Here is a 19,859-nt window from a genome sequence, read left to right as displayed (position 1 = left end):
CTATTACGATATAACGTGTAACGTTATATACTATTACGATATAACGTACAACGTTATCTAGCATTACGATATAACGTATAACGTTATATACTATTACGATATAACGTATAACGTTATATACTATTACGATATAACGTATAACGTTATATACTATTACGATATAACATATAACGTTACATACTATTACGATATATCTTATTACTTTATGTAGCATTATGTTATGACGTATTACGTTATATACTATTACGATATAACGTATAACGTCATATACTATTACGATATAACGTATAACGTTATATATTATTGCGATGCATCGTATAACGTTATATACTATTACGATATAACGTATAACGTTATATATTATTACGATGCATCGTATAACGTTATATAACATTACGATATAACTATAACCTTATATAGTATTACGATATAACGTATAACGTTATATATTATTACGATGCAACGTATAACGTTATATACTACAACGATATATCTTATCACGTGATGTAGCATTATGTTATAACGTGTTACGTTATATACTATTACGTTATAATGTATAACGTTACATACTATTACGATATAACGTATAACGTCATATACTATTACGATATAACGTATAACGCTATATATTATTGCGATGCATCGTATAACGTTATATAATATTACGATATAACTATAACCTTATATAGTATTACGATATAACGTATAACGTTATATATTATTACGATGCAACGTATAACGTTAAATACTATTACGATATAACGTATAACGTTATATACTATTACGATATATCTTATAACGTTATGTAGCATTATGTTATAACGTATTACGTTATATACTATTACGATATAACGTATAACGTTATATACAACTACGATATAACGTATAACGTTATATACTATTACGATATAACGTACAACGTTATCTAGCATTACGATATAACGTATAACGTTATATACTATTACGATATAATGTATAACGTTACGTACTATTACGATATAAATTATAACTTTAATATACTATTACGCTATAACGTATAACGTTATATACTATTACGATATAACGTGTAACGTTATATATTATTACGATGCATAGTATAACGTTATATAATATTACGATATAACGTATAACGTTATATATTATTGCGATGCATCGTATAACGTTATATACTATTACGATATAACGTATAACGTTATATATTATTACGATGCATCGTATAACGTTATATAATATTACGATATAACTATAACCTTATATAGTATTACGATATAAGGTATAACGTTATATATTATTACGATGCAACGTATAACGTTATATACTATAACGATATATCTTATCACGTGATGTAGCATTATGTTATAACGTGTTACGTTATATACTATTACGTTATAACGTATAACGTTATATATTATTACGATGCATCGTATAACTTTATATACTATTACGATATAACGTATAACGTTATATAGAGTTACGATATAACGTATAACGTTATATACCATTACGATATAACGTAGAACGTTATATAGTATTACAATATAACGTATAGCGTTATATACTATTACGATATAACGTATAACGTTATATACTATTACGATATAACGTACAACGTTATCTAGCATTACGATATAACGTATAACGTTATATACTATTACGATATAACGTGTAACGTTATATATTATTACGATGCATCGTATAACGTTATATAATATTACGATATAACGTATAACGTTATATACTATTACGATATAACGTATAACGTTATATACTATTACGATATAACGTACAACGTTATCTAGCATTACGATATAACGTATAACGTTATATATTATTGCGATGCATCGTATAACGTTATATACTATTACGATATAACGTATAACGTTATATACTATTACGATATAACGTATAACGTTATATACTATTACGATAAATCATATTACGATATGTAGCATTATGTTATGACGTATTACGTTATATACTATTACGATATAACGTATAACGTTATATATTATTACGATGCATCGTATAACGTTATATAATATTACGATATAACGCATAACGTTATATACTATTACGATATAACGTGTAACGTTATATATTATTACGATGCATCGTATAACGTTATATACTATTACGATATAACGTACAACGTTATCTAGCATTACGATATAACGTATAACGTTATATACTATTACGATATAACGTATAACGTTATATGTTATTACGATGCATCGTATAACGTTATATGATATTACGATATAACGTATAAAGTTATATACTATTACGCTATAACGTATAACGTTATATACTATCACGATATAACGTATAACGTTATATATTATTACGATGCATCGTATAACGTTATATAATATTACGATATAACGTATAACGTTATATACTATTACGATATAACGTATAACGTTATATACCATTGCGTATAACGTATAACGTTATATACTATTACGATTTATCTTATTACTTTATGTAGCATTATGTTATGACGTATTACGTTATATACTATTACGATATAACGTATAACGTTATATATTATTACGATGCATCGTATAACGTTATATAATATTACGATATAACGTATAACGTTATATACTATTACGATATAACGTATAACGTTATATACCATTACGTATAACGTATAACGTTATATACTATTACGATATAACGTATAACGTTATATATTATTGCGATGCATCATATAACGTTATATACTATTACGATATAACGTATAACGTCATATACTATTACGATAAATCATATTACGTTATGTAGCATTATGTTATGACGTATTACGTTATATACTATTACGATATAACGTATAACGTTATATATTATTACGATGCATCGTATAACGTTATATAATATTACGATATAACGTATAACGTTATATACTATTACGATATAACGTACAACGTTATCTAGCATTACGATATAACGTATAACGCTATATACTATTACGATATAACGTACAACGTTATCTAGCATTACGATATAACGTATAACGTTATATACTATTACGATATAACGTGTAACGTTATATATTATTACGATGCATCGTATAACGTTATATAATATTACGATATAACGTATAACGTTATATATTATTGCGATGCATCGTATAACGTTATATACTATTACGATATAACGTATAACGTTATATATTATTGCGATGCATCGTATAACGTTATATAATATTACGATATAACGTATAACGTTATATACTATTACGATATAACGTATAACGTTATATACTATTACGATATAACGTACAACGTTATCTAGCATTACGATATAACGTATAACGTTATATATTATTGCGATGCATCGTATAACGTTATATACTATTACGATATAACGTATAACGTTATATATTATTACGATGCATCGTATAACGTTATATAATATTACGATATAACGTATTACGTTATATACTATTACGATATAACGTTATATACTATTACGATATAACGTTATATACTATTACGATATAACGTATAACGTCATATACTATTACGATAAATCATATTACGTTATGTAGCATTATGTTATGACGTATTACGTTATATACTATTACGATATAACGTATAACGTCATATACTATTACGATAAATCATATTACGTTATGTAGCATTATGTTATGACGTATTACGTTATATACTATTACGATATAACGTATAACCTTATATACTATTACGATTTATCTAATTCCTTTATGTAGCATTATGTTATGACGTATTACGTTATATACTATTACGATATAACGTATAACGTTATATATTATTACGATGCATCGTATAACGTTATATAATATTACGATATAACGTATAACGTTATATACTATTACGATATAACGTATAACGTTATATACCATTACGTATAACGTATAACGTTATATACCATTACGTATAACGTATAACGTTATATGCTATTACGATATAACGTATAACGTTATATATTACTGCGATGCATCGTATAACGTTATATACTATTACGATATAACGTATAACGTCATATACTATTACGATAAATCATATTACGTTATGTAGCATTATGTTATGACGTATTACGTTATATACTATTACGATATAACGTATAACGTTATATATTATTACGATGCATCGTATAACGTTATATAATATTACGATATAACGTATAACGTTATATACTATTACGATATAACGTGTAACGTTATATATTATTACGATGCATCGTATAACGTTATATAATATTACGATATAACGTATAACGTTATCTAGCATTACGATATAACGTATAACGTTATATACTATTACGATATAACGTACAACGTTATCTAGCATTACGATATAACGTATAACGTTATATACTATTGCGATATAACGTATAACGTTATATATTATTGCGATGCATCGTATAACGTTATATACTATTACGATATAACGTATTACGTTATATACTATTACGATATAACGTATAACGTTATATATTATTACGATGCATCGTATAACGTTATATAATATTACGATATAACGTATAACGTTATATACTATTACGATATAACGTATAACGTTATATATTATTACGATGCATCGTATAACGTTATATAATATTACGATATAACGTATAACGTTATATACTATTACGATATAACGTATAACGTTATATACCATTACGTATAACGTATAACGTTATATACTATTACGATATAACGTGTAACGTTATACATTATTACGATGCATCGTATAACGTTATATACTATTACGATATAACGTGTAACGTTATATACTATTACGATATAACGTACAACGTTATCTAGCATTACGATATAACGTATAACGTTATATACTATTACGATATAACGTATAACGTTATATACTATTACGATATAACGTATAACGTTATATACTATTACGATATAACATATAACGTTACATACTATTACGATATATCTTATTACTTTATGTAGCATTATGTTATGACGTATTACGTTATATACTATTACGATATAACGTATAACGTCATATACTATTACGATATAACGTATAACGTTATATATTATTGCGATGCATCGTATAACGTTATATACTATTACGATATAACGTATAACGTTATATATTATTACGATGCATCGTATAACGTTATATAATATTACGATATAACTATAACCTTATATAGTATTACGATATAACGTATAACGTTATATATTATTACGATGCAACGTATAACGTTATATACTATAACGATATATCTTATCACGTGATGTAGCATTATGTTATAACGTGTTACGTTATATACTATTACGTTATAATGTATAACGTTACATACTATTACGATATAACGTATAACGTCATATACTATTACGATATAACGTATAACGTTATATATTATTGCGATGCATCGTATAACGTTATATAATATTACGATATAACTATAACCTTATATAGTATTACGATATAACGTATAACGTTATATATTATTACGATGCAACGTATAACGTTAAATACTATTACGATATAACGTATAACGTTATATACTATTACGATATATCTTATAACGTTATGTAGCATTATGTTATAACGTATTACGTTATATACTATTACGATATAACGTATAACGTTATATACAACTACGATATAACGTATAACGTTATATACTATTACGATATAACGTACAACGTTATCTAGCATTACGATATAACGTATAACGTTATATACTATTACGATATAATGTATAACGTTACGTACTATTACGATATAAATTATAACTTTAATATACTATTACGCTATAACGTATAACGTTATATACTATTACGATATAACGTGTAACGTTATATATTATTACGATGCATCGTATAACGTTATATAATATTACGATATAACGTATAACGTTATATATTATTGCGATGCATCGTATAACGTTATATACTATTACGATATAACGTATAACGTTATATATTATTACGATGCATCGTATAACGTTATATAATATTACGATATAACTATAACCTTATATAGTATTACGATATAAGGTATAACGTTATATATTATTACGATGCAACGTATAACGTTATATACTATAACGATATATCTTATCACGTGATGTAGCATTATGTTATAACGTGTTACGTTATATACTATTACGTTATAACGTATAACGTTATATATTATTACGATGCATCGTATAACTTTATATACTATTACGATATAACGTATAACGTTATATAGAGTTACGATATAACGTATAACGTTATATACCATTACGATATAACGTAGAACGTTATATAGTATTACAATATAACGTATAGCGTTATATACTATTACGATATAACGTATAACGTTATATACTATTACGATATAACGTACAACGTTATCTAGCATTACGTTATAACGTATAACGTTATATACTATTACGATATAACGTGTAACGTTATATACTATTACGATATAACGTATAACGTTATATACCATTACGTATAACGTATAACGTTATATACTATTACGATATAACGTATAACGTTATATATTATTGCGATGCATCATATAACGTTATATACTATTACGATATAACGTATAACGTCATATACTATTACGATAAATCATATTACGTTATGTAGCATTATGTTATGACGTATTACGTTATATACTATTACGATATAACGTATAACGTTATATATTATTACGATGCATCGTATAACGTTATATAATATTACGATATAACGTATAACGTTATATACTATTACGATATAACGTACAACGTTATCTAGCATTACGATATAACGTATAACGCTATATACTATTACGATATAACGTACAACGTTATCTAGCATTACGATATAACGTATAACGTTATATACTATTACGATATAACGTGTAACGTTATATATTATTACGATGCATCGTATAACGTTATATAATATTACGATATAACGTATAACGTTATATATTATTGCGATGCATCGTATAACGTTATATACTATTACGATATAACGTATAACGTTATATACTATTACGATATAACGTATAACGTTATATATTATTACGATGCATCGTATAACGTTATATAATATTACGATATAACGTATTACGTTATATACTATTACGATATAACGTTATATACTATTACGATATAACGTATAACGTCATATACTATTACGATAAATCATATTACGTTATGCAGCATTATGTTATGACGTATTACGTTATATACTATTACGATATAACGTATAACGTCATATACTATTACGATAAATCATATTACGTTATGTAGCATTATGTTATGACGTATTACGTTATATACTATTACGATATAACGTATAACGTTATATACTATTACGATTTATCTAATTCCTTTATGTAGCATTATGTTATGACGTATTACGTTATATACTATTACGATATAACGTATAACGTTATATATTATTACGATGCATCGTATAACGTTATATAATATTACGATATAACGTATAACGTTATATACTATTACGATATAACGTATAACGTTATATACCATTACGTATAACATATAACGTTATATACCATTACGTATAACGTATAACGTTATATGCTATTACGATATAACGTATAACGTTATATATTACTGCGATGCATCGTATAACGTTATATACTATTACGATATAACGTATAACGTCATATACTATTACGATAAATCATATTACGTTATGTAGCATTATGTTATGACGTATTACGTTATATACTATTACGATATAACGTATAACGTTATATATTATTACGATGCATCGTATAACGTTATATAATATTACGATATAACGTATAACGTTATATACTATTACGATATAACGTGTAACGTTATATATTATTACGATGCATCGTATAACGTTATATAATATTACGATATAACGTATAACGTTATCTAGCATTACGATATAACGTATAACGTTATATACTATTACGATATAACGTACAACGTTATCTAGCATTACGATATAACGTATAACGTTATATACTATTGCGATATAACGTATAACGTTATATATTATTGCGATGCATCGTATAACGTTATATACTATTACGATATAACGTATTACGTTATATACTATTACGATATAACGTATAACGTTATATATTATTACGATGCATCGTATAACGTTATATAATATTACGATATAACGTATAACGTTATATACTATTACGATATAACGTATAACGTTATATATTATTACGATGCATCGTATAACGTTATATAATATTACGATATAACGTATAACGTTATATACTATTACGATATAACGTATAACGTTATATACCATTACGTATAACGTATAACGTTATATACCATTACGTATAACGTATAACGTTATATGCTATTACGATATAACGTATAACGTTATATATTACTGCGATGCATCGTATAACGTTATATACTATTACGATATAACGTATAACGTCATATACTATTACGATAAATCATATTACGTTATGTAGCATTATGTTATGACGTATTACGTTATATACTATTACGATATAACGTATAACGTTATATATTATTACGATGCATCGTATAACGTTATATAATATTACGATATAACGTATAACGTTATATACTATTACGATATAACGTGTAACGTTATATATTATTACAATGCATCGTATAACGTTATATAATATTACGATATAACGTATAACGTTATCTAGCATTACGATATAACGTATAACGTTATATACTATTACGATATAACGTACAACGTTATCTAGCATTACGATATAACGTATAACGTTATATACTATTGCGATATAACGTATAACGTTATATATTATTGCGATGCATCGTATAACGTTATATACTATTACGATATAACGTATAACGTTATATACTATTACGATATAATGTATAACGTTACGTACTATTACGATATAAATTATAACTTTAATATACTATTACGCTATAACGTATAACGTTATATACTATTACGATATAACGTGTAACGTTATATATTATTACGATGCATCGTATAACGTTATATAATATTACGATATAACGTATAACGTTATATATTATTGCGATGCATCGTATAACGTTATATACTATTACGATATAACGTATAACGTTATATATTATTACGATGCATCGTATAACGTTATATAATATTACGATATAACTATAACCTTATATAGTATTACGATATAACGTATAACGTTATATATTATTACGATGCAACGTATAACGTTATATACTATAACGATATATCTTATCACGTGATGTAGCATTATGTTATAACGTGTTACGTTATATACTATTACGTTATAACGTATAACGTTATATATTATTACGATGCATCGTATAACTTTATATACTATTACGATATAACGTATAACGTTATATAGAGTTACGATATAACGTATAACGTTATATACCATTACGATATAACGTAGAACGTTATATAGTATTACGATATAACGTATAACGTTATATACTATTACGATATAACGTATAACGTTATATACTATTACGATATAACGTACAACGTTATCCAGCATTACGATATAACGTATAACGTTATATACTACTACGATATAACGTGTAACGTTATATATTATTACGATGCATCGTATAACGTTATATAATATTACGATATAACGTATAACGTTATATACTATTACGATATAACGTATAACGTTATATACTATTACGATATAACGTACAACGTTATCTAGCATTACGATATAACGTATAACGTTGTATATTATTGCGATGCATCGTCTAACGTTATATACTATTACGATATAACGTATAACGTTATATACTATTACGATATAACGTATAACGTTATATACTATTACGATATAACGTATAACGTTATATACTGTTACGATATAACCTATAACGTTATATACTATTACGATATAACGTATAACGTTATATACTATTACGATATAACGGATAACGTTATATACCATTACGATATAACGTATAACGTTATATATTATTACGATGCATCGTATAACGTTATATACTATTACGATATAACGTATAACGTTATATACCATTACGTATAACGTATAACGTTATATACTATTACGATATAACGTATAACGTTATATACTATTACGATATCATGTATAACGTTACATACTATTACGATATAACGTATAACGTCATATACTATTACGATATAACGTATAACGTTATATATTATTACGATGCATCGTATAACGTTATATACTATTACGATATAACGTGTAACGCTATATACTATTACGATATAACGTGTAACGTTATATATTATTACGATGCATCGTATAACGTTATATAATATTACGATATAACGTATAACGTTATCTAGCATTACGATATAACGTATAACGTTATATACTATTACGATATAACGTACAACGTTATCTAGCATTACGATATAACGTATAACGTTATATACTATTGCGATATAACGTATTACGTTATATACTATTACGATATAACGTATAACGTTATATATTATTACGATGCATCGTATAACGTTATATAATATTACGATATAACGTATAACGTTATATACTATTACGATATAACGTATAACGTTATATATTATTACGATGCATCGTATAACGTTATATAATATTACGATATAACGTATAACGTTATATACTATTACGATATAACGCATAACGTTATATACCATTACGTATAACGTATAACGTTATATACTATTACGATATAACGTGTAACGTTATACATTATTACGATGCATCGTATAACGTTATATACTATTACGATATAACGTGTAACGTTATATACTATTACGATATAACGTACAACGTTATCTAGCATTACGATATAACGTATAACGTTATATACTATTACGATATAACGTATAACGTTATATACTATTACGATATAACGTATAACGTTATATACTATTACGATATAACATATAACGTTACATACTATTACGATATATCTTATTACTTTATGTAGCATTATGTTATGACGTATTACGTTATATACTATTACGATATAACGTATAACGTCATATACTATTACGATATAACGTATAACGTTATATATTATTGCGATGCATCGTATAACGTTATATACTATTACGATATAACGTATAACGTTATATATTATTACGATGCATCGTATAACGTTATATAATATTACGATATAACTATAACCTTATATAGTATTACGATATAACGTATAACGTTATATATTATTACGATGCAACGTATAACGTTATATACTATAACGATATATCTTATCACGTGATGTAGCATTATGTTATAACGTGTTACGTTATATACTATTACGTTATAATGTATAACGTTACATACTATTACGATATAACGTATAACGTCATATACTATTACGATATAACGTATAACGTTATATATTATTGCGATGCATCGTATAACGTTATATAATATTACGATATAACTATAACCTTATATAGTATTACGATATAACGTATAACGTTATATATTATTACGATGCAACGTATAACGTTAAATACTATTACGATATAACGTATAACGTTATATACTATTACGATATATCTTATAACGTTATGTAGCATTATGTTATAACGTATTACGTTATATACTATTACGATATAACGTATAACGTTATATACAACTACGATATAACGTATAACGTTATATACTATTACGATATAACGTACAACGTTATCTAGCATTACGATATAACGTATAACGTTATATACTATTACGATATAATGTATAACGTTACGTACTATTACGATATAAATTATAACTTTAATATACTATTACGCTATAACGTATAACGTTATATACTATTACGATATAACGTGTAACGTTATATATTATTACGATGCATCGTATAACGTTATATAATATTACGATATAACGTATAACGTTATATATTATTGCGATGCATCGTATAACGTTATATACTATTACGATATAACGTATAACGTTATATATTATTACGATGCATCGTATAACGTTATATAATATTACGATATAACTATAACCTTATATAGTATTACGATATAAGGTATAACGTTATATATTATTACGATGCAACGTATAACGTTATATACTATAACGATATATCTTATCACGTGATGTAGCATTATGTTATAACGTATAACGTTATATACTATTACGATATAACGTACAACGTTATCTAGCATTACGATATAACGTATAACGTTATATACTATTGCGATATAACGTATAACGTTATATATTATTGCGATGCATCGTATAACGTTATATACTATTACGATATAACGTATTACGTTATATACTATTACGATATAACGTATAACGTTATATATTATTACGATGCATCGTATAACGTTATATAATATTACGATATAACGTATAACGTTATATACTATTACGATATAACGTATAACGTTATATATTATTACGATGCATCGTATAACGTTATATAATATTACGATATAACGTATAACGTTATATACTATTACGATATAACGTATAACGTTATATACCATTACGTATAACGTATAACGTTATATACCATTACGTATAACGTATAACGTTATATGCTATTACGATATAACGTATAACGTTATATATTACTGCGATGCATCGTATAACGTTATATACTATTACGATATAACGTATAACGTCATATACTATTACGATAAATCATATTACGTTATGTAGCATTATGTTATGACGTATTACGTTATATACTATTACGATATAACGTATAACGTTATATATTATTACGATGCATCGTATAACGTTATATAATATTACGATATAACGTATAACGTTATATACTATTACGATATAACGTGTAACGTTATATATTATTACAATGCATCGTATAACGTTATATACTATTACGATATAACGTATAACGTTATATACTATTACGATATAATGTATAACGTTACGTACTATTACGATATAAATTATAACTTTAATATACTATTACGCTATAACGTATAACGTTATATACTATTACGATATAACGTACAACGTTATCTAGCATTACGATATAACGTATAACGTTATATACTATTGCGATATAACGTATAACGTTATATATTACTGCGATGCATCGTATAACGTTATATACTATTACGATATAACGTATAACGTCATATACTATTACGATAAATCATATTACGTTATGTAGCATTATGTTATGACGTATTACGTTATATACTATTACGATATAACGTATAACGTTATATATTATTACAATGCATCGTATAACGTTATATAATATTACGATATAACGTATAACGTTATCTAGCATTACGATATAACGTATAACGTTATATACTATTACGATATAACGTACAACGTTATCTAGCATTACGATATAACGTATAACGTTATATACTATTGCGATATAACGTATAACGTTATATATTATTGCGATGCATCGTATAACGTTATATACTATTACGATATAACGTATAACGTTATATACTATTACGATATAATGTATAACGTTACGTACTATTACGATATAAATTATAACTTTAATATACTATTACGCTATAACGTATAACGTTATATACTATTACGATATAACGTGTAACGTTATATATTATTACGATGCATCGTATAACGTTATATAATATTACGATATAACGTATAACGTTATATATTATTGCGATGCATCGTATAACGTTATATACTATTACGATATAACGTATAACGTTATATACTATTACGATATAATGTATAACGTTACGTACTATTACGATATAAATTATAACTTTAATATACTATTACGCTATAACGTATAACGTTATATACTATTACGATATAACGTGTAACGTTATATATTATTACGATGCATCGTATAACGTTATATAATATTACGATATAACGTATAACGTTATATATTATTGCGATGCATCGTATAACGTTATATACTATTACGATATAACGTATAACGTTATATATTATTACGATGCATCGTATAACGTTATATAATATTACGATATAACTATAACCTTATATAGTATTACGATATAACGTATAACGTTATATATTATTACGATGCAACGTATAACGTTATATACTATAACGATATATCTTATCACGTGATGTAGCATTATGTTATAACGTGTTACGTTATATACTATTACGTTATAACGTATAACGTTATATATTATTACGATGCATCGTATAACTTTATATACTATTACGATATAACGTATAACGTTATATAGAGTTACGATATAACGTATAACGTTATATACCATTACGATATAACGTAGAACGTTATATAGTATTACGATATAACGTATAACGTTATATACTATTACGATATAACGTATAACGTTATATACTATTACGATATAACGTACAACGTTATCCAGCATTACGATATAACGTATAACGTTATATACTACTACGATATAACGTGTAACGTTATATATTATTACGATGCATCGTATAACGTTATATAATATTACGATATAACGTATAACGTTATATACTATTACGATATAACGTATAACGTTATATACTATTACGATATAACGTACAACGTTATCTAGCATTACGATATAACGTATAACGTTGTATATTATTGCGATGCATCGTCTAACGTTATATACTATTACGATATAACGTATAACGTTATATACTATTACGATATAACGTATAACGTTATATACTATTACGATATAACGTATAACGTTATATACTGTTACGATATAACCTGTAACGTTATATACTATTACGATATAACGTATAACGTTATATACTATTACGATATAACGGATAACGTTATATACCATTACGATATAACGTATAACGTTATATATTATTACGATGCATCGTATAACGTTATATACTATTACGATATAACGTATAACGTTATATACCATTACGTATAACGTATAACGTTATATACTATTACGATATAACGTATAACGTTATATACTATTACGATATCATGTATAACGTTACATACTATTACGATATAACGTATAACGTCATATACTATTACGATATAACGTATAACGTTATATATTATTACGATGCATCGTATAACGTTATATACTATTACGATATAACGTGTAACGCTATATACTATTACGATATAACGTGTAACGTTATATATTATTACGATGCATCGTATAACGTTATATAATATTACGATATAACGTATAACGTTATCTAGCATTACGATATAACGTATAACGTTATATACTATTACGATATAACGTACAACGTTATCTAGCATTACGATATAACGTATAACGTTATATGCTATTGCGATATAACGTATTACGTTATATACTATTACGATATAACGTATAACGTTATATATTATTACGATGCATCGTATAACGTTATATAATATTACGATATAACGTATAACGTTATATACTATTACGATATAACGTATAACGTTATATATTATTACGATGCATCGTATAACGTTATATAATATTACGATATAACGTATAACGTTATATACTATTACGATATAACGCATAACGTTATATACCATTACGTATAACGTATAACGTTATATACTATTACGATATAACGTGTAACGTTATACATTATTACGATGCATCGTATAACGTTATATACTATTACGATATAACGTGTAACGTTATATACTATTACGATATAACGTACAACGTTATCTAGCATTACGATATAACGTATAACGTTATATACTATTACGATATAACGTATAACGTTATATACTATTACGATATAACGTATAACGTTATATATTATTACGATGCATCGTATAACGTTATATAATATTACGATATAACTATAACCTTATATAGTATTACGATATAACGTATAACGTTATATATTATTACGATGCAACGTATAACGTTATATACTATAACGATATATCTTATCACGTGATGTAGCATTATGTTATAACGTGTTACGTTATATACTATTACGTTATAATGTATAACGTTACATACTATTACGATATAACGTATAACGTCATATACTATTACGATATAACGTATAACGTTATATATTATTGCGATGCATCGTATAACGTTATATAATATTACGATATAACTATAACCTTATATAGTATTACGATATAACGTATAACGTTATATATTATTACGATGCAACGTATAACGTTAAATACTATTACGATATAACGTATAACGTTATATACTATTACGATATATCTTATAACGTTATGTAGCATTATGTTATAACGTATTACGTTATATACTATTACGATATAACGTATAACGTTATATACAACTACGATATAACGTATAACGTTATATACTATTACGATATAACGTACAACGTTATCTAGCATTACGATATAACGTATAACGTTATATACTATTACGATATAATGTATAACGTTACGTACTATTACGATATAAATTATAACTTTAATATACTATTACGCTATAACGTATAACGTTATATACTATTACGATATAACGTGTAACGTTATATATTATTACGATGCATCGTATAACGTTATATAATATTACGATATAACGTATAACGTTATATATTATTGCGATGCATCGTATAACGTTATATACTATTACGATATAACGTATAACGTTATATATTATTACGATGCATCGTATAACGTTATATAATATTACGATATAACTATAACCTTATATAGTATTACGATATAACGTATAACGTTATATATTATTACGATGCAACGTATAACGTTATATACTATAACGATATATCTTATCACGTGATGTAGCATTATGTTATAACGTGTTACGTTATATACTATTACGTTATAACGTATAACGTTATATATTATTACGATGCATCGTATAACTTTATATACTATTACGATATAACGTATAACGTTATATAGAGTTACGATATAACGTATAACGTTATATACCATTACGATATAACGTAGAACGTTATATAGTATTACGATATAACGTATAACGTTATATACTATTACGATATAACGTATAACGTTATATACTATTACGATATAACGTACAACGTTATCCAGCATTACGATATAACGTATAACGTTATATACTACTACGATATAACGTGTAACGTTATATATTATTACGATGCATCGTATAACGTTATATAATATTACGATATAACGTATAACGTTATATACTATTACGATATAACGTATAACGTTATATACTATTACGATATAACGTACAACGTTATCTAGCATTACGATATAACGTATAACGTTGTATATTATTGCGATGCATCGTCTAACGTTATATACTATTACGATATAACGTATAACGTTATATACTATTACGATATAACGTATAACGTTATATACTATTACGATATAACGTATAACGTTATATACTGTTACGATATAACCTGTAACGTTATATACTATTACGATATAACGTATAACGTTATATACTATTACGATATAACGGATAACGTTATATACCATTACGATATAACGTATAACGTTATATATTATTACGATGCATCGTATAACGTTATATACTATTACGATATAACGTATAACGTTATATACCATTACGTATAACGTATAACGTTATATACTATTACGATATAACGTATAACGTTATATACTATTACGATATCATGTATAACGTTACATACTATTACGATATAACGTATAACGTCATATACTATTACGATATAACGTATAACGTTATATATTATTACGATGCATCGTATAACGTTATATACTATTACGATATAACGTGTAACGCTATATACTATTACGATATAACGTGTAACGTTATATATTATTACGATGCATCGTATAACGTTATATAATATTACGATATAACGTATAACGTTATCTAGCATTACGATATAACGTATAACGTTATATACTATTACGATATAACGTACAACGTTATCTAGCATTACGATATAACGTATAACGTTATATACTATTGCGATATAACGTATTACGTTATATACTATTACGATATAACGTATAACGTTATATATTATTACGATGCATCGTATAACGTTATATAATATTACGATATAACGTATAACGTTATATACTATTACGATATAACGTATAACGTTATATATTATTACGATGCATCGTATAACGTTATATAATATTACGATATAACGTATAACGTTATATACTATTACGATATAACGCATAACGTTATATACCATTACGTATAACGTATAACGTTATATACTATTACGATATAACGTGTAACGTTATACATTATTACGATGCATCGTATAACGTTATATACTATTACGATATAACGTGTAACGTTATATACTATTACGATATAACGTACAACGTTATCTAGCATTACGATATAACGTATAACGTTATATACTATTACGATATAACGTATAACGTTATATACTATTACGATATAACGTATAACGTTATATATTATTACGATGCATCGTATAACGTTATATAATATTACGATATAACTATAACCTTATATAGTATTACGATATAACGTATAACGTTATATATTATTACGATGCAACGTATAACGTTATATACTATAACGATATATCTTATCACGTGATGTAGCATTATGTTATAACGTGTTACGTTATATACTATTACGTTATAACGTATAACGTTATATATTATTACGATGCATCGTATAACTTTATATACTATTACGATATAACGTATAACGTTATATATTATTGCGATGCATCGTATAACGTTATATACTATTACGATATAACGTATAACGTTATATACTATTACGATATAACGTATAACGTTATATACTATTACGATAAATCATATTACGATATGTAGAATTATGTTATGACGTATTACGTTATATACTATTACGATATAACGTATAACGTTATATATTATTACGATGCATCGTATAACGTTATATAATATTACGATATAACGTATAACGTTATATACTATTACGATATAACGTGTAACGTTATATACTATTACGATGCATCGTATAACGTTATACACTATTACGGTATAACGTACAACGTTATCTAGCATTACGATATAACGTATAACGTTATATACTATTACGATATAACGTATAACGTTACATACTATGACGATATAACGGATAACGTTATATACCATTACGATATAACGTATAACGTTATATATTATTACGATGCATCGTATAACGTTATATACTATTACGATATAACGTATAACGTCATATACTATTACGATATATCTTATAACGTTATGTAGCATTATGTTATAACGTATCACGTTATATACTATTACGATATAACGTATAACGCTATATACTATTACGATATAACGTACAACGTTATCTAGCATTACGATATAACGTATAACGTTATATACTATTACGATATAATGTATAGCGTTACATACTATTACGATATAACTTATAACGTTATATAGTGTTACGATATAACGTATAACGTTATATACCATTACGATATAACGTAGAGCGTTATATAGTATTACGATATAACGTATAACGTTATATACTATTGCGATGTATCTTATTACTTTATGTAGCATTATGTTATGACGTATTACGTTATATACTATTACGATATAACGTATAACGTTATATACAATTACGATATAACGTATAACGTTATATACTATTACGATATAACGTACAACGTTATCTAGTATTACGATATAACGTATAACGTTATATACTATTACGATATAACGTATAACGTTATATACTATTACGATATAACGTATAACGTTATATACTATTACGATATAACGTATAACGTTATATACTATTACGATATAACGTACAACGTTATCTAGCATTACGATATAACGTATAACGTTATATACTATTACGATGTATCTTATTACTTTATGTACTATTATGTTATGACGTATTACGTTATATACTATTACGATATAACGTATAACGTTATATACTATTACGATATAAC

This window comes from Bombus terrestris, chromosome 10 (assembly GCF_910591885.1).
Source record: "Bombus terrestris chromosome 10, iyBomTerr1.2, whole genome shotgun sequence".
Taxonomy (NCBI): Eukaryota; Metazoa; Arthropoda; class Insecta; order Hymenoptera; family Apidae; genus Bombus; species Bombus terrestris.
This window is presented reverse-complemented; position numbering follows the sequence as displayed.